Source organism: Castor canadensis, chromosome 7 (genome assembly GCF_047511655.1).
Source record: "Castor canadensis chromosome 7, mCasCan1.hap1v2, whole genome shotgun sequence".
Lineage (NCBI taxonomy): Eukaryota > Metazoa > Chordata > Mammalia > Rodentia > Castoridae > Castor > Castor canadensis.
The window spans coordinates 69125498-69146915 of NC_133392.1; positions in this window are offsets into that span (position 1 = coordinate 69125498).

A 21418-nucleotide genomic window follows, 5' to 3' on the forward strand; every position below is an offset into this window, starting at 1 on the left:
ACACATAGATTGATTCCATATTTTGACTATTGCAAATAATTCTGCAATAAATATAGGAGTGCAGATGTCTCTTCAACATATTGATTCAATTTCATTTGGATATATATCCAGTTGTGGTATTTATGGATCATAAGGTAGTTCTACTTTCCATTTTTAAGGGAACTCCATCTAGTTTTCCATAATGGCTAAATCAATTTACATTGCCACCTCATATGCAAAGGTTTTCCTTTTCTATATATCCAAACACTTATTTTTGGTCAGGCAGTGACTTCTAAACACAATACCAAAGACATAATTCATGAAAGAAATAAGATAATCTTTATTAAAATTTAAAATTTCTGTGTGAAAGACAAAATGAAAAGAATGAGAGGATAAACCACAAACTGGGAAAAATATTTGCAAGATGCACATGTGATAAAGGTCTGTTTAGCCGAAATATGCAAACAACTCTTAAAACTCAACCATAAGAAAGCCAACAACCCAATTTTTAAAGTGATCCAGGCTAGATGGCAGTATGTGAAAAGATGGTATATTCTCTGATATATTATCAGGGACTTGCAGCCAAAGATACAACTGTACATTCAAAATCCAGCCCACAGAATAGGGGAAAGTTTGCAAAACATAGCTGATAAGAGCTATGAACTCTACAACTCCAATAGAAAGACAACTTAATTTGAGCAAGGATATGAGTAGACATTTCTCTAAAGAGAATATACAAATGCCAAACACACATGTGAAAAGATGTTCAACATCCTGAATCAACAGGAAAATGCAAATCAAACTGTAAGGAGATACCACGGTCACACCCACTAGAATGGCTGTAATCAAAAAGACAGCTAGTGGAAAGCCTTTGTGGGGAAACTGGAGCACTGGTTCACGGCTGGTAGAAATGTAAACTGTTATAACCACCTGGGAAACAGTTTAGCAGTTCTCCAAAACATGGAACATAGTTACTCTATGACCCAGCCATTTCATGTCTAGGTATGTATCCAAGAGAAATTAAACTATATATTCACACAAAAACTTGTACATTGCATATTCATAGCAGCATTGTTCATAATAGCCAAAAGGTAGAAACAACTCAAATACATATCAACACATGAATGGGTAAATAAAATGTGGAATAACTACAATAGAATATTATTCAGTCATTAAAAAGGAGTATATAATAATTTATGCCACATTGTGAGTGAATCTTGAAAACATGCTAAGTGAAAGAAGCCCAATGTGAAAGACCAAATATTATTCCATTTATATGACATACTCACTCACAATAGGCAAGTCCACAGAGACAGAAAGTGCCTAGGGACTAGGAGAGGAGGGGATGGAGAGTGACTGCTAATGTGTACGGGCTTTCTTTTCTGGATGATAAAAAAGATTCTGAGGTAACAGTGATAGTTGCACAACTATATGAATGTACTAAAACCACTGAGTTTTATACCTTAAATGGGGTAAATTTTACAGTATATGAATTGTATCTCAATTAAAAAAGGTAATTTATACATTCCATTTTAAAAGATAATAGAAATGTTAATAATAAATCATTTGATAATATATTAGTATAAGTCATGACAAATATTTGGAAAAATAAACACCAGACTGCTACCAGTGTTGTTACACTGACAGGGATTATGGAAGACGAGGACTTACAGTTATATGTTTCTGTAATGATTCAATCTCTCTAACAAGCATGAATTATGCTTTTTTGTTTAAAAAAAAAAAAAGCCATGCTTTCAGTGAAGACTGACTTCTAGACCACAATCACGTGCTGCATAACTGTGCTTTGGTTAACGGTGGACTACATATCTGGTCCCGTAAGGCAGTGAGGGAGGGTGAATTCGATCCATGTGGTTTGTATTTATGAATGAAAATAGAACAATGAAACCTGTTGAAATTGTTTTAAAAATGGAGGAAGAGGGAATGAGGGAGAATGATGGGGGGAGTGAATCCAATTAAGATTCATTGTAAGCACATATGTAAATGTCACAATGACCTCCCTTGTATAACAAATATATGCTGATAAAAATGTAAAAAGAAAAAAAAGATCATAATGGAACTGAAACATTCCTATCACCTACTGAACACATCACTAAAGAAAAGAAAACGTCGGAAGAAAAAGAACCCCTAAGAAAACTCACAGTGAAGAGGTTAGCAGCAGCCTTTGCAGGCCTCAGCAAGCTCCTTAAGAGCTGGAAAATGTGGAACCCAACACTGAAAGGTGTCATTAATAGAAAAGAAGGTTCTTGGTGCATGATCTACTTATATGCAAATCTCAGGTGAAAAACAGAAAACATGGACATATTTTTGGAAAGAGTGAAATTTCCTCAAGAAGAACCTAGGGGGGATTCCAAGATGGCGGCTAGAGGTAGGAAGCAGAAAGCGAGCCTCCTATAGTGAAATCTTGGAGAGATGCTGGAGACACACTTTGCAGGCATAATCACTGAGAAGAGGCATAACTTTGACCCCTCCACACCTCCAAACGGCGCAGAGAATCTCCACTTCACATTAAACGGGGAAACCAGGAGGGCCCCTGGGCTGCCAGTCACCAGCGCCCAGACGGCTTGGGAAGACACGGACCAGGTGAGCTTTGCGGTACTGCGGTACTCCCACAGACAAGCCTGGGCCAGAGCAGCATAGCCCCCTGGACAGACTGACCTCCACCCGGGGAAAAAAGAGAAACTGAGTAATAAGCAGTAAGAACGATAAAAACACCTGGGAAAGAGGGTGGGGAGCCCTGAGCGCTGAAGATTGGGGGAAGGGAATCCTTCCCAGGACTGTAAATAAACAAGCCGGTCTGGCTGGAGAGCCTCTGGTGGGAGCAGGAGCGCGCACCCAGCAACCAGGAGCAGGAAAGCTTGTGAGAGTGGCGGAGGGAGGAAAACTCCACAGGCGAGGAGGGAAGACCCACTTCCCACGTGAGCTGTAAACAAACATGGCGGCTGGCAGGAGCAGCAGCACCGCCCAGTAATCAGGAGCAGGAAGGCTTGTGAAAGCGGAGGTGGGAGGAGAACTGCACAGGAGAGGGAGGAAGACCCACCTCCCACATGCGCTGTAAATAAACACTCAGGCCTGAGAACACGGGTGCAGTGTCACCTTTCCCAGTGCTTGGAAAGGGGAAAGCTTGTAGCAGAGGCTCCTGCACAGGAGAAATCTGAGCAAACAAAGCCTGCAGGGCCAGGTGAGTGCTAAGCTCACCCCAGAGATCTGCATAAATAACGCCTCCAGCAACAGCAGGCTGACAGCAGCAGGCAGGCAAGCCACAGCTGCAGATACCATTCTCAGAACTGTCTTCAGACTCTTTTTTTTTCTTTGTCTCCCTACCTTTGATGAAAGAACAACCAAATTACACCTGCAAGCTGAAAAATTTACTGAAACTGTATTGCATTTGAACTTGGGACACTTGGTGGGGTTTTTTTGTGCATGTGTGTGTAGTTTTGTTCTACTTTATGCATCCCCTTTGATGAGACAACTACAGAACAACATCTGAGGCACCATCTCCAGGATTGGAGACTGAGACGGACACCCAAATTATTAAGACTGAAACTTCATTGCATTTGAACTTGGAGGATTTTTGGTTTTTTGTTTTTTTGTTTTTTTTAAATTTTCTATTTGGACACCCAAATTATTAAGACTGAAACTTCATTGCATTTGAACTTGGAGGTTTTTTGGTTTTTTAAATTTTTCTATTTTTTCATTTTATTTTAATACATTTTTAAATATAGATTTTTCTTTCATTTACTTATTTTTTATTTTTATTCTTATCTTTTTTTTTATTTTTGATTTTCAATCCTCTCTCTGTCTCTCTAATGTCTGTTCAGCTTACTGTCCGATTAGTACACTAAAGCCACCTGTTTATACCTTTGAAACCTTCTTGTCTGATACCTTGTTCTGTTTTCTCCCTCCAGTCTGTGTATTTGTTTTCCCCATTTCTTTAACTTCTTGCTTTCCATCTCAGCTCACTCTTCCATTCTAAATATTACCATTGTTATTATTACAAGCTAGAAAATACTTAATTGCACACAGTACAGGGACAGTAACAACACCAAAGACAATGATGGGAAGACAGAAAAAACAGGGAAACCAGTTTCCCCACAGCAAAAACTTACTACAGGAGCCAGAGGGGAATGAAGAAAACAGGTACTCAGATCCAGACTCCAACAAAATGAAGATAAACTATGCCAAAGGACCCAATGAAGCCCAAAAGAATAACTTAAAAGAAGACATATTACAGGTACACAATGAACATTTTATAGAGATGATACTGGATAGGGTCAACCAAAATGTACAGGAGACACTCAAGAAATTCCAAGACAACAAAAATAGAGAATTTGAAAAAGCAAAAGAAGAAATAAAGGAAACCATAGAAGCACTGTATAAACACCAAAGTGAAAGAGAGAACATGATGAATAAACAGATAGATGAACTCAGGACAAAAATAGACAACATTAAAGAGGAAACCAGCCAGGATATGGAAAACCTCAGAAAAAAGAACGAAACAGAACTGCAAAACAAAACGGAAGGCCAATCCAGCAGAATAGAACAAACAGAAGACAGAATCTCAGAACTTGAAGATGAAATGGTAATTCATCTATTAATTAATTAAACAACTCAAGACCTGTGAAAAGAAAATGCAAGAACTCATTGACTCCATCAAAAGACCAAACTTGAGAATCACGGGCATCGAAGAAGAAGAGGTACAAGCAAAGGGAATGCGTAATATATTCAACAAAATAATAACGGAAAATTTCCCAAATCTAGAGAAAGCTATTCCCATACAGATGCAAGAGGCCTCCAGGACACCAAACAGACCAGATCAAAATAGAACTACCCCACGACATATCATCATTAAAACAACAAGTTCAGAAACTAAGGAAAGAATATTGAAGGCTGTAAGAGAGAAAAAACAAGTAACATACAAAGGTAAACCCATCAAAATCACAGCAGACTTCTCAACAGAAACATTATAAGCAAGAAGAGCGTGGGGTGAGATCGTCCAGGCACTGAATGAAAATAACTTCAACCCCAGGATACTCTACCCAGCAAAACTATCATTCAAAATAGATGGAGCAATAAAAGTCTTCCATGATAAGCAGAAACTAAAACAATATGTGACCACAATGCCACCACTACAAAGGATTCTTCAAGGGACTCTGCACACAGAAAGTGAAACCCAACTTAACCATGAAAAGACAGGCAGCACCAAACCACAGGAAAAGAAAAAGCAAGACAGTAGAGAGTAACCTCAACTTAGGTACACACAATCAAACCTTCAAACAACTAAGATAACTAAATGGCAGGAATCACCACATACCTATCAGTACTAACACTTAATGTTAATGGACTTAATTCACCCATCAAAAGGCACCGCTTGATGAAATGGATTAAAAAGAAAGATCCAACAATTTGTTGCTTACAGGAGACCCATCTCACTGACAGAAACAAGCATAGGCTAAGGATAAAAAGCTGGCCCCTGAAAACAGGCAGGAGTAGCAATACTTATCTCTGACAAAGTGGACTTCAAACCTACATTGATCAAACAAGATAAAGAAGGACATTCCATACTAATAAAAGGGGAAAAAGACCAAAAGGAAATAACAATTATCAACCTGTATGCACCCAATGTCAATGCACCCAATTTCATCAAACATACCCTGAAAGACCTAAAAGCATATATAAACGCCAACACAGTGGTTGTGGGAAACTTTAACAGCCCATTATCATCAATAGATAGGTCATCCAAACAAAAACTCAATAAAGAAATCCAAGATCTAAAATATGCAATAGATCAAATGGACCTAGTTGATGTCTACAGAACATTTCATCCAACTTCTACACAATATACATTCTTCTCAGCAGCCCATGGAACCTTCTCCAAAATAGATCATATCCTAGGGCACAAAGCAAGTCTCAGCAAATATAAGAAAATAGCAATTATACCATGCATACTATCTGATCACAATGCAGTAAAAGTAGAACTCAACAACGAAAGTAAAGACAAAAAATATGCAAACAGCTGGAAAGTAAATAACTCATTACTTAATGAAGAATGGATCATTGATGAAATAAAAGAGGAAATTAAAAAGTTCCTGGAAGACAATGAAAATGAAAACACAACCTACCGGAACCTATGGGACACAGCTAAGGCAGTCCTGAGAGGAAAGTTTATAGCCATGAGTGCATATATTAAAAAGACTGAAAGATCCCAAATCAATGACCTAATGATACATCTCAAACTCCTAGAAAAACAAGAACAAGCAAATCCCAAAACAAATAGAAGGAGAGAAATAATAAAAATAAGAGCTGAAATCAATGAAATAGAAACCAAAAAAACCATACAAAGAATTAATGAAACAAAAAGTTGATTCTTTGAAAAAATAAACAAGATCGATAGACCCCTGGCAAACCTTACTAAAATGAGGAGAAAAAAAACCCAAATTAGTAGAATCAGGAATGCAAAAGGGGAGATAACAACAAACACCATGGAAGTCCAGGAAATCATCAGAGACTACTTTGAGAACCTATATTCAAATAAATTTGAAAATCTTAAAGAAATGGACAGATTTCTAGATACATATGACCATCTAAAACTGAACCAAGAGGAAATTAATCACCTGAATAGATCTATAACACAAAATGAAATTGAAGCAGCAATCAAGAGTCTCCCCAAAAAGAAAAGTCCAGGACCTGATGGATTCTCTGCTGAATTCTATCAGACCTTTAAAGAAGAACTGATACCAACCCTCCTTAAACTGTTCCACAAAATAGAAAGGGAAGGAAAACTGCCAAACACATTTTATGAAGCCAGTATTACACTTATCCCAAAACCAGGCAAAGACACCTCCAAAAAGAAGAACTATAGGCCAATCTCCTTAACGAACATGGATGCAAAAATCCTCAACAAAATAATGGCAAACCGAATTCAGCAACACATCAAAAAGATCATTCACCACGACCAAGTAGGCTTCATCCCAGGGATGCAGGGGTGGTTCAACATACGAAAATCAATAAACATAATAAACCACATTAACAGAAGCAAAGACAAAAACCACTTGATCATCTCAATAGATGCAGAAAAAGCCTTTGATAAGATCCAACACCATTTCATGATAAAAGCTCTAAGAAAACTAGGAATAGAAGGAAAGTACCTCAACATTATAAAAGCTACATATGACAAACCTACAGCCAGCATTATACTTAACGGAGAAAAACTGAAACCATTCCCTCTAAAATCAGGAACCAGACAAGGATGCCCAATATCTCCACTCCTATTCAACATAGTACTGGAATTCCTAGCCAGAGCAATTAGGCAAGAAGAAGGAATAAAAGGAATACAAATAGGTAAAGAAACTGTCAAAATATCCCTATTTGCAGATGACATGATCCTATACCTTAAAGACCCAAAAAACTCTACTCAGAAGCTTCTAGACATCATCAATAGCTATAGCAAGGTAGCAGGATATAAAATCAACCTAGAAAAATCATTAGCATTTCTATACACTAACAATGAGCAAACGGAAAAAGAATGTATGAAAACAATTCCATTTACAATAGCCTCAAACAAAATCAAATACCTAGGTGTAAACCTAACAAAAGATGTGAAAGACCTCTACAAGGAAAACTACACACTTCTGAAGAAAGAGATTGAGGAAGACTATAGAAAGTGGAGAGATCTCCCATGCTCGTGGATTGGTAGAATCAACATAGTAAAAATGTCGATACTCCCAAAAGTAATCTACATGTTTAATGCGATTCCCATCAAAATTCCAATGACATTCATTAAAGAGATAGAAAAATCTACCGTGAAATTTATATGGAAACACAGGAAGCCACGAATAGCCAAGGCAATACTCAGTCAAAAGAACAATGCAGGAGGTATAAAAACAGCATGGTACTGGCACAAAAACAGACATGAAGACCAGTGGAACAGAATAGAGGACCCAGATATGAAGCCACACAACTATAACCAACTTGTCTTTGACAAAGGTGCTAAAAATACACGATGGAGAAAAGACAGCCTCTTCAAAAAATTGCTGGGAAAACTGGTTAGCAGTCTGCAAAAAACTGAAACTAGATCCATGTATATCACCCTCTACCAATATTAACTCAAAATGGATCAAGGATCTTAATATCAGACCCCAAACTCTAAAGTTGATAAAGGAAAGAGTAGGAAATACTCTGGAGTTAGTAGGTATAGGTAAGAACTTTCTCAACGAAACCCCAGCAGCACAGCAACTAAGAGATAGCATAGATAAATGGGACCTCATAAAACTAAAAAGCTTCTGTTCATCAAAAGAAATGGTCTCTAAACTGAAGAGAACACCCACAGAGTGGGAGAAAATATTTGCCAGCTACACATCAAAGGACTGATAACCAGAATATATAGGGAACTTAAAAAATTAAATTCTCCCAAAACTAATGAACCAATAAAGAAATGGGCAAGTGAACCAAACAGAACTTTCTCAAAAGAAGAAATTCAAATGGCCAAAAAACACATGAAAAAATGCTCACCATCTCTAGCAATAAAGGAAATGCAAATTAAAACCACACTAAGATTCCACCTCACCCCTGTTAGAATTGCCATCATTAGCAACACCACGAACAACAGGTGTTGGAGAGGATGCAGGGAAAAAGGAACCCTCTTATACTGTTAGTGGGAATGTAAACTAGTACAACCACTCTGGAAAAAAATTTGGAGGCTACTTAAAAAGCTAGACAATGATCTACCATTTGATCCAGCAATACCACTCTTGGGGATATACCCAAAAGAATGTGATAGAGGTTACTCCAGAGGCACCTGCACACCCATGTTTATTGCAGCACTATTCACAATAGCCAAGTTATTCAAACAGCCAAGATGCCCCACTACTGACAAGCGGATCAAGAAAATGTGGTGTCTATACACAATGGAATTTTATGCAGCCATGAAGAAGAACGAAATGTTATCATTCACTGGTAAATGGATGGAATTGGAGAACATCATTCTGAGTGAGGTTAGCCTGGCCCAAAAGACCAAAAATCATATGTTCTCCCTCATATGTGGACATTAGATCAAGGGTAAACACAACAAGAGGATTGGACTTTGAGCACATGACAAAAGCTTTAGTACACAAGGGAGGGGTGAGGATAGGTAAGACACCTAAAAAATTAGTTAGCATTTGTTGCCCTTAACGCAGAGAAACTAAAGCAGATACCTTAAAAGCAACGGAGGCCAATAGGAAAAGAGGACCAGGAACTAGAGAAAAGGTGAGATCAAAAAGAATTAACCTAGAAGGTAACACACACGCATAGGAAATTAATGTGAGTCAACTCCCTGTATAGCTATCCTTATCTCAACCAGCAAAAACCCTTGTTCCTTCCTATTATTGCTTATACTCTCTCTACAACAAAATTAGAAATAAGGGCAAAATAGTTTCTGCTGGGTATTGAGCGGGGGGGGGGGGGGAAGAGAGGGGGCGGAGTGGGTGGTAAGGGAGGGGGTGGGGGCAGGGGGGAGAAATAACCCAAGCCTTGTATGCACATATGAATACTAAAAAAAAAAAGAAGAACCTGGGGCAGGTCCTTCAGAAAGGGTTTTAGAAAGAGGCATTGCTGTCACAGAGGAAAACCTCCAGTGACACAAGGTGTGGCAGTGGAAGATATCTACACTGAGCAGCCTAACTCTGTGTTGACCTGGGCTACTATGTGTGTTGGTATCTTGGTTTTTAACAACAACTCAAAAAAATTTTAAGTGAAAAGTTAAATTAAATTTAAAAATTTTGAATAGAAAAACACATACAGAATAAGTATATGCCAAAAGAAAAATATTATGTAGCTGTATAACATTTGCATTTTAAGCTAAGTATTTTAACAGAAAAGTCAAAAAGTTAAAAAAAAAGAATTAAAAGTCAGCCATGCATGGTGGGGCACATACCTATAATCCTGCACTCAGGAAGTTGAGGCAGGGGGATCATGAATTCAAGGCCAGACTGGGCTACATACTGAGTTTAAGACTAGCCTGGGCTATGTGGCATTAAAAAAAGAATTCAAAGTTTAAAAAGTAAAAAAAAAAAAAAAAATTAAGTAAACCAAGTTTATTATTGAAGAAAGAAAGTATTTTTATAAATGTGACCTAAGTGTACAATGTTTACAAAGTATATGGCAGTGCTCAGTGATGTCCTAGGTCTTCATATCCATTCCTCACTCCCTCACTGATTCACAGAGACCAACTTCCAGTCCTGCACACTCCCTTCATGATAAGTGTCCCATAAAAGTGTACCATTTAAAAAATATTTTACACTGTATCTTACTGTACCTTTTCTTGTTTAGCTATGCTTACATACACAAACTTTTACCACTGTGTTAGAATTGCCTGCGCGGTCAGCATGGTAGCAGTGTGCAGGTTGATAGCTTAGGAGCAATAGGCTGCATGACACAGCCTGGGTATACAGTGGGCTCCTACAGCTGGTTGGTGTAGTACATACTATGATGCTTGCACAGTGATGAAATTGCCTAAGGACACATTTCTCAAAATGCACTCCTTTCATCAAGGAACACATGACTATCTCCACCCAAAGCCTCCAGGAGCTGGATCCTGCAGCCTCTGCTGACTCCCAACTGAAGGCCAGAGACAAAATGCTTATACTCCTTGATTTCTTATCTGGCACCTCCATTTCTACAGGAGCCCTGTCATTTTCATTAACGACCACTTATGGAGCACCAATGTGTGCCAGGCACAAGAGCTACATAATTTATAGGGCCCAGTGCAATATGAAAATGCAGGTTCCCTGTGTTTTAAATTTATTTTGAATTTCAAGATGGCAACAACAGAGCTTTATTGTGGCTGGGCCTTGCCCAGTTACTAAAAATTTTAAAGTGAAATGGCCAAGTTTCTCAACTCCCTCTGGGAAGTGCTTGGCAGCCTCTACCTACATTGTGTTGCCCTCTTGTGAGGGGCACAGTCTTCCCGAAGAGACCTGAATGCCTTCACTTGGGGTGCAGTCTTTCTTGCCTCTCTATAAGGTGCCAGTATGTATCTCAGCTCTGGCCAAGCATACAAAGCTCTAATAGGAAGACTGAAGAGAGACGTCCTTATTTTCCTCACCTCTTATTTCTTATGGGTGCATCTCTTTTCCTTTTCACTTATCCGGTCTACCTTTCAGGACAGCTATGAGGTACAAAAGAGGAGAGCGATTGAGCGCTGAGTGTGTGGGAGATGTTCAGTGGCTACAGCAAGATTCCCAGTGCAGAGAGTCATGATGGCATAACATGTCAGGTAAAAACAACATCGAAAAGAACATTTATGCCAAGAGCAAGACATGTGCAGAGGCACAGGGGCAAAAATGACTACTTGTTAGAGAATAAGTAGGGTATTTATGAAGGAACCATATGGGGGGATACATCTTCTGGAAAAGGACACACGTTCATCAGATGTCTTATAAAGGAAATATGGAAGCCTTCCCTACACCACTCAAGTTTATTCCTCCATGTGTATTTAAGGAAAGAAACAGACATAGTTTAAGAGCATTACCTTAGCTTTCCATAATAATAGCTGACTGACTATGTGGGATGTTTAACATGTGTCAGGCACTGTGGAAAGTACTTGATAGCATTCTTTCACTTAATTCTCATAGCAGTCCACAAGCTAGGTACTTTTATAATCTTTATCATATGGATAAGGAAACAGCTAAGGTTCAGCAAAGGTAATGGCTGGGCCAAGGTCAGACTGCCAGGAGGTAGCACTCAGGTCTGTCTGTCAGGAGCACACACCCTTGACACCAGGCTATGCTAACACATTCAAAAAAGGGAAGTCTAATTTCCCTTCACAGACATTTTGCTCCAAGTTGATTACAGTCCTTTTCTTACCTCTTAGATGAAATGAAATCGTCACAAAGCTTTCGAACGACCACTGTCATTCTGATACATTCAAGTTCACTCATGTATATTTTATTTGTCTTGATTACCAGACAAAATTAACCAACTCTCTAAACACTTCTAATCCCAAACAGGATGCTTCAAAATTTATGTTAGATCATTTAGAGACAGTACTGTAACAATATCAATGATAAGGTCCATAAATTAAAGTTCTTTCCAGAGAAGAATATTATCTTCTGGTAAAAATAGTCTTTTGAACAATTAGTAATATTATTCTTTTACTTTCTTGTAGATTATAAATATTTTTTCAAAAAGTTGAAAATATCCTATGGGAAAATAAGTCTTCCTTTTCTACATATAGAAAAAAAGATTTTGGAGAAACAAACATAAAAGCCATGGTATCCCAACCAGGTATTTTTCAAATGTGAGAATTAAATGGCTTAAATCAATTAAAAATGTGCCTATCGAAAGATGCTTGTCAGCAAAGAGAAGCTGCCGAGTGATTTTTCTGGCAGAATTAAAATTTGTGATCTAAATGAAGATAGTCAAATGCTTGCGCCTTAGTTCCTCAAGGATCACGCAACTCTGAGTCATACGGCCTGTCTCTCGTGAGTGAGGGAAAGGCCCCTAGGTCTTCTTGCTTTGGGGATTGAATTCCATCTGTCAGGAAGAAACTTCCTCTGATGTCTTTCAACAAAAGGAAAGTCCACATGTCACAGAGGAAAGAGGCCCAGTAAGGGTTCCCAGAAAACACACCTTTGTGTACCTTGGTCAGAAGTCACTCTGGCCTTAGATAGGATTTCCTGGGTTTGCCGTCTGCCATTCTTCAGAGTTGTGGTCAAAAGATACCGATTCCAAAGGAATTACCAGAAAAGAAAATTCGTAAATTGCCATGATCAAAAGAATGAGATAGCTCCAGGAACAATGTGACAGGAGCCAAAGCATCGTTGCCTGAAAATCTCTCATGTGTGGTTAAGTTTACCAATCAAAAATATCACAGGGCTGGGGAAGTGGTTCAGTGGTAGAGAGCTTGCCTATCACGTGCAAGGCTCTGGATTGGATCCCTTGCACTGAAAAAAAAAATCAGAAGACGCAGTTCACAGATAAGGTTTATTAGGACAAAAATTGTTTCACAAAAGGCACCAGAAAAGGAAGAGGCCACATACAATGCCAAGAAGGAGTAAATGGATGAGAAATCTTTGCCCTAATGATGCTACCCATGACTGTAATCAGCCAAACTGCAATTATTTCAACAACAGAAAACAAAATTGTCGCTGGGGACACATTTCAAGACCAGAGTAGGCCAGGTGAAACACCTCCAGGTCATTTGTCTGAGGGAATGAACTACATGGATGAAGAGAGGCTGAGAATTATCACCAGAGGAGATAAATTCTACAAATGGGTCTGTCGAAAGAAAACCCTTATGAATAATAAGTAGCATTTTAGTCCATGTGGGATGCTCTGACAAAGTATCTTAGACTGGGTAATTTATAAACAGTAATTTATTGCTCACAGTTTTAGAGATTGGAAAGTTCAAGATTAAAGTGCTGGCAGGTTTAGTGTCTGGTCCATTCCTCATAAATTATGCCTTGTATGTGTCCCCACACGGCAAAAGAGGCAAGCGCGTTCCCTTATACCTCTTTTATAAGGCACTAATTCCATTTTTGAAGGCAGAGTCCTCGTGGCCTCATCATACCCCAAAGGCCCCATCTTACAATGCTGTTGCATTGAGGATTGGGTTTTAGCATATAAATATCAGGGAAACTCATTCAGACCATAGGAACAGCCAATAGAAATCAATTTCATGAGCTAACCAGGGAAAAATTCTTCTGTTATTCATCAATGTTATAATCAGTGTATAAAACCAGGGTTTATGAGACCTCACAAAAATCAGTTGCTGAAGAAGATTCCCTGAAGAAAAATAGCCACAAAATTATTAGCCTATTAGGGTCCCTTGGATAAAGATCTTTAAAGACAAGTCTCTTCAAAAAGCAATGTTTAGCTGGGGGCATGGCTCAAGTGGTAGAGTACCTGCCTAGGAAATATGAGGCCCTTAGTTCAAATACTAGTATCACAAAAAATGGAAAAAAAAAAGCAGTGCTTTAACACACACACACACACACACACACACACACACACACACACACCCCTTCAAAAAAGATGACTAGGGCACATTTCCTTAAGTAACATCAAAGTACAAATGTAACCAGACTCAATTCTCCAAGCAGCGTCTTCATTGATGCTTACCATGTAGAAATAAGGTTAACCAAGACATGATTTCTCACAAATATATTCAAGAGCATTTGAGTCAAATTGACAGAGAAACCGAGAAGGAAATTTCCTAAAGATTCTGATCTGGAAGAAACACTTCCAGTGGCAGGTTTAAAACATAATAACTGAAAAACAAAACAAAACAAAACAGACAACCACAACAAAGAAACCACATAGTCTTAGAAAGAAAAGTGTCCACCAAGAGGACTGACCAGAGCAGGAGACTTTCAGAAAGTTTATATAGAAAAATAATACCCAAAATTTAAGATGTTCAGAAGAAAAACACTAATAAGGCTGACTCTGAAGAACAATTCATTTACTCAATGAGAAACAATGAAACTATGCCAACAGTGAAATCAGGAGGAAATAAGCCAATGCATCAGCACAAGCCCCAGGTCATAGCTTTTTGGTATTACTCTACAGGAGTAGCCAAGTCTACTGACAAGATCCCATAGGGTAGTATTTCTGCAGACATGTCTTCAGTCACATTGGCATCCATCATTGATTGCTCCAAAATAAAATGCCAAAAGAATTTTCCTTGCCATGGGTAAACCTCCTAAATGAAGAACAAATTTCTCAACAAATGCCATAAAAAAAACTAGATATCTATATATAGATGCATAGTCAACTAATGCCATCTGTTCAAGTATAAGATTAGTAAGGATAAAAATTTCCCAAGAAATTCTTTAGGAGAGGCAAAAGTAATAAGTACTTTGAGCTAGGGAATTCTTCCCAGAAAATGCTGTCAGGAACTGTGGAGGGCATCCAACTCAGTAAAGTTCCCTAGCATACATTAGCCAAAGGATGAAAGTATTCAGAGAAAGATTGTCAAGCCAAAATGCCTTAGGATTGGGAGCAAGGCTGAGGTGACACTGAGTTCACAAAGCCACCTGCCTGTAGCCCATCAGTCAAGAAGTGCTCTGGCCTCTCCTGCAGAAATTCCTCTACTGAGATAAGTTCCATTATCTCAATTAATCTCTTTTCAAGAAAAGCAGAAAACCAAGAGTGTTAGTCAGGGTTTTCTAGAGAAACAGAACTAATTAGATTGTGTATATGTATATATATATATATATATATACATATATGTGTGTATATGTATATATATATACATATATGTATGTATATGTATGTATATATATGTATATGTATATATATATATATACACACACACACACGTGTGTGTCTAACCAATAGAATTATAGTAGACCAATAGAATTACATACATAGAGAGACAATTACATATATCCAGAGGTAAGTATATACATGTATGTGTGTATATATAGATAGATACATAGATATGGATACATCCAAGGTAACTAAATCCAGGTCAAGTCTGGAAGTCTGGATGCTGTTGGTGGTGCTATTGCAGCTAAAGATTTTAAAGACCATCTTCTTTCAGTATCTTGTACACCATTACTGGACAGCCATGAAAGCATGCAGGTTCCCCACTTCAACTCTGCTTTGTGTCGGTTTGGATCTTAAGTGTCCCCCAAAGGCTTGGTCCCCAGCCCATGGCACTATTGGGAGGTGGTGGAACTGTTAGGAGGTGGGGCCTAGGAGAAAGAAGTTATGCCATTGAGGCTTGCCACTAGAGGTGTATCACAACCCTAGCGTCTTCCTTTCTCTTTTTCACATCCCAGCTGCCCAGGGAGAAGCTTTGATCTAGCATGTGTTCCTTGCTATGGTGTTCTGCCTCACCACAGAACCAAAAGTAACAGAGCCTAAAGACTATGAGCTGAAATCTCTGAAAACATGAGCCAAAATAAATCTTTCCTCATCATAAGTTGTTTATCTCAGGTATTTTGTCACACTGACACGCTGACTGACACACTTTGCTTATCTTTAATGCTTCAAAAATAATGTTTTCAAAAAATTTCACATAGGACCGCAGACTAAGATGGTATATCTCAGCAAATAAAACTATAATTCAAAGCATTAAAGAATGGAGTCTGCCGGGATTGCTGGAGAAATGATTCCTAAAGAAGTCTTTCCTTTAAAAAGTGAAGTTCCTGAAATGTTTATCTCTTCAGAAGCAAAATGGTAGCTGATATGAGATGGTTACTAAATTTACTAAATTGCATATCCAGGGGAGATGAATGCTGGAGGTGACCTGAGAATAGATTGAATTGAGAAGGGATAAAAGGATCTAGCAACATTTCTCAAGAAGTTTCATCAAAGAGACAAGTTCCTTGGAGGTTGCTCTACTTCCTACTTGAGTTAAATTCCTCCTTGAGAGTGATTATTTTATGGGTAGCTCTAATTTTTTTCCACTGTGGTGAAATGATATACCTTAGACTTGAAGAATAGTGGTGGAATTATTGTAAAGGTTACTTCTCAACAGATTATCAGCCAAAAATGAAGGAAAATATCAAGACTAAAAATACACCAAATACTTCAGAAACTCCTGAAGAAAGAAATAGATGACTATATGGCTATCTAATGAATAAAGAAGTGGGGCATAGGCCCCTAGTTTAATAAAAAATGGAGACAAAACAAGAACAACGAATTGATGATATTTGATTTTTCTCCCAAGTGATTTGTTATTTAACTGCAAGTTTTTATGACATATGGGTGCAAGAGACAGAGAGAGAGAGAGAGAGAGAAACAGAGAGAGAGAAAAACAGACAGAGGGAGAGAAGAGGAAGGAGGCAGACAGGCACTTGGAAAAAGAAGTGGGATTGGGTTCTTCTACCCTATTCCCTATTCAAAACTATTTTATTAGAATAAGCATCTATATAGTAGAAAGAACACTTCTCTCCCTTTTACTACTTTTTCCTCTTGCTTAAGCAGCACCCTTTAAGTACAGAAGGAGAGAGAAAAAACACAGTTGGAGGTTGCTTGACTATCCCTCCTGACCACCAGGGGGCAGTATCAGAGAGAGGTGGGGCAGGTATGCAGAGGAGTGCTCCCTGACTGCTGGCCCTCCCTTTAAAGGGTTTCATTTAATATGACTGGCCAAATAAACTCCAGAATCTTGCATTACATCCCAGATTATAATCTGATTGGCATCTGACCTTTTCTTAAAACAAAGATCTGGCTGAATGTGGTGGTCATGCCTATAATTCCAACAGTCAAGAAGCTGAGGCAAGAGGATCATGAGTTCCAGCCCTGTCTTATAAAAACAAAACAGAAACTCAACAAAAGATCAGAATATTTTCCAAAACAACTTCACAGAACAAAAACAAAAACCCATGCATGGAATGACAACTATTTGAGAGCCAATTTAAAAAGACTACTTTGACGTGCTACTTAATTTCTTGCACATTTTAGATATATAGGTAGATTGACAAAAGTCATACTGGAATTTGTCATGTAAACATTCCACGGTGGCCATTATGCAGCTGTTGGAAGTTATACGCTGACAGTAAATCTCAGAGTAAGGTGTATGTACACGTGTGTGTCTATGCATAGGGAACTATCTGCAAAGATGGTCACTTCACTGATAGGATTGTTACTGAGCTTGTCATGGCCTTCTATGCCACTTCAAATCCTTTAAAATGATCCTGAGTCCTTTATAAAACTTTCTTTTGTAGAAAATAAATTTTTTAAGTAAAATTGATCAATATGGGTATGAACAACTCAATCTCTTCCTTTTCACACATGTGAAATGTCCATTTATAGCTTTAGCTTTCATTGTGATGATTAGATGGGAGTCTTAATGCCCATCTCACAGTCCTTGTTCTCCAACAGGATTCTTCAGTGCCAGCCTCCAGCATGGAACAGTCATGTAGTGAACTCTGATTTCTTTCCCTACCTGTCTCCGTGTAGAAGGAACATGGCCTCTTTGGTTTTGGAGGTTGTTAGATACCTTCTTGTCTTGGGGTTCCAATCCTCTGCTGTGCAGAGTAAATGTATTAAATGTCATGATGGTCTGTCTGCCTTGGTCTAGAACCTGCCAGTACTCAGAAGAGGCTCAGGCAGGCCTTCACACACTCTCTGCAGCGTGGAGCGAAAACCAGTCTCTTGGAGCTAGACAAGACATGCTATCACATTCTTTAATCCAGTTGAGTGTATGTCTACCTGAATGTGATGGTTAACTTTGATGATTGACCTTCTAGTTAGTATAGCAAACCTCTAGGTATACCTGAGAGCATTTCCAGAGACCATTAGATCATGAGGGCTCTGACCTAGTAAGTAGTTTAACTCATTGATGGATTTGAAATTTGAGTAGACTATTGGGAGGCAGTGGAACTGTGGAAGGTGGGACCTGGTGGGGGGAAGTAAGTCACTGAAGATATGTCCTTAGGGGGCTGTATATTGCCCTGTCTCCTTCTTATTACTACTCCACTTTGCTTCCTGTATGCCATGAGGTAAAGAACCTACTTTGACACGTGTTTCTGCCACCATGATGTTCTGCCCACATACATGGGACCAAGTAACCATAGACTATTACTCTTCTGAAATACAGGGAGAACCCACTGAAACTGCTCCCTCATCATAAAATTGCCCTCCAAATTATTATTATAATGGCCTTCGAGATTGCTTTTCCATTTCTATTGGATGGTGTTATTGTCACTAATGTAATGACCACTGCTTCTAATGAGTAACTACTAGGCTTGGTCCTTCAGGCTCCAGGTGTCAGTCATGAGCTCCACCCCAACTTCCTCTACTCCCTGTGACACTTAAACAAGTTAGTTCACATAGAGCACGTAGAAGACCATGCCTAGAAGATAAGGAATTCCCAATATCATTACCTGCTACTGGTGCAGGTGACACTGTTGTGTGGACCCACATAATTTTAAAACAGTACTTGCTATGGCTGGGGGTCAGTCCCATTCCCCACTCCCTCCACTATTTGTCTCCCTACATCTACAAAACCCAGTTGTTTTTCCTCTTATAGCCATGGAGTGGCAGCAGTACCTCATAAACCTCTTTTTGAAAAGACTAGATGTTTGTTTGTGTAATTGACAACAATTGTGTATATATATAATGTTTAACATAATGTTTTGTAGTATGTATGCATTGTGGAAGGACTAACTATAGGTATAGTTAACATATGCATTACCTCACATACCATTTTTTGTGGTGAACACACTTATCAATCTACTCTCCAGGTAATTTTCAAGGATAGAATGCACTGTTAATAACTAGATATGTTGGACAATAAATCTCTTAAACTTATTCTTTCTGTCTAATGGAATTTTTTTATCCTTTGACCAACATCTTCCCAAACTTCCACCCCACCCAAGCCCCTGGTAACCATCTTTTGAAATGGCTAGTTCCCTGTATAGCTATCCTTATCTCAACCAGCAAAAACCCTTGTTCCTTCCTATTATTGCTTATACTCTCTCTTCAACAAAATTAGAGATAAGGGCAAAATAGTTTCTGCCGGGTATTGAGGGGGTGAGAGGGAGAGGGAGGGGGCAGGTGGGTGGTAAGGGAGGGGGTGGGGGCAGGGGGGAGAAATGACCCAAGCCTTATATGCACATATGAATAATAAAACAATAAAAAAATTTTTTTAATTAAATTTTTAAAATCCAAAAAAAAAAAAAAAAAGAAATGGCTAGTTCCCAATTTCAGCAGCCTTACAAAAGCAAGGATTCTGAGATGGGGTCTGTCTGCTTATGCAAAGACTCAACCTAGATAATCAAATCTTCCACGATCTTTAGAAGTGTTTCCTTTTTGTGTTTATTTTCATGGATGCTTACTTAACACTTAATATTGTGTAAAAATGCCCTTGTTTGACCTCCATATGTACCAACGGTTATGTTAAAAAAAAAAATAAGTAGACCAAGGGGCAACTCAAAAATAATAGTGGCAACTCATTGAGCACCTACCAGGTGTAGCCACCCCTCTGAGCTTACAAAGTAGACGGAAGGAGAGACAATAAGCAACTGAACAAAAAGTATGAAAAGAAGTCCACATTGTGCTAAGTACTATCAAGGTAATAAGGGGCCACCCAGGAAAGACACGTTATTTTATTTTTGGTCTGCTTAGTTAATTTTCTGTTCCTATAACAAAATACCTAAGGCCGAGTAATGTATAAAGAGGTTTGTTTTGGTTAATGATTTTGGAGGCAGGGAAGAAAGTTCAAGAGCTGGTGCCAGCATCTGCTTAGCTTCTGTGAGGGCCTCACAACTCGGCAGAGAAGAAGGAAAAGCAAGCGTGTGTGAAGAGACATTAGACCTAAAAATGGGACAAAGGAGGGGCTGGGGGTGTGGCTCAAGTGATAGAGCACCCGCTAGCATGCTCAAGGTCCTGAGTTCAAACCCTAGTACTGCCAAAGGGGAAAAAACACAATGGATGCTGACTTATTTCATAACTAACCCAGTTCTGAGAGCTAACCCATTAATCCTTTTTAGGGTGATGATCCCATGAACTATCACTTTCCACTTGGCTGTACTTCTCAAAGTTCCCACAACCTCTCAATATTGTCACATTATGACAAAGCTTTCACCATAGGAAGCTTTGAAGGACAAACCATAGCAAGGTCTATGATTCATTTTGATTTAATCTTTGTGAAAGATGTAAGATGGATATCTGAATTCATTTTTACATATGCTTATCCATTGTTCCAAAACCACTTATTGAAAAGATTATCCTTTCTCCAGTGAATCACTGTGTGCATTTGTCAAAGATCAGTTATCTATACTTGCACGAGTCTATTTCTATATTGTCTGTTTTCTTCCATTGGTCTGTATATCTATTTTACCAATCTTATACTGTCTCAACTACTATAGCTTTATAGAACATTTTAAAACTGAATAATGAGATTACATCAATTTTATTTTTCTTTCAGTGCTGTATTGGTTATTCTAATTTTTTTGCCTTTTCATAAAAGTCAAGTTGTTGATATCTGCAAAATAACTTGCTGGGATTTTGACTGAGATTGCACTGAATCTATAGTTCAAATTGAAAAAAATTAACATTTTAGCAATATTGAGTCTTTCAATACATTAGCATAGAGTAACTCTCCATTTATTCAAACTATCTTTGATTTAGTTCATCAAAGTACTTTGTAGTTTTCCATATCCAAATCCTATACACATTTTGGTAGTTTTTTTATATATAAGCATTTTTCTTTTGGTGCTATTACAAATGGTAGTTTATTTCCACATTTACATGGTTGGTATACAGGGAAGTAACTGACTTCTGTATATTCATCTTGCTATACTCACTATCTAATAACAAGATTTTTACAGATTCTTTGATATTTTTCATAGACAATCAAGTCATCTGCTTAAAAGAGACAATTTTATCTCTTTAATTAAAATTCATACACATTTTCTTTCTTTTTATTTACAATTGCACTAGCTAGGATTTTTAGCATAATACTGAATGAGAATGTTGAAAAAGA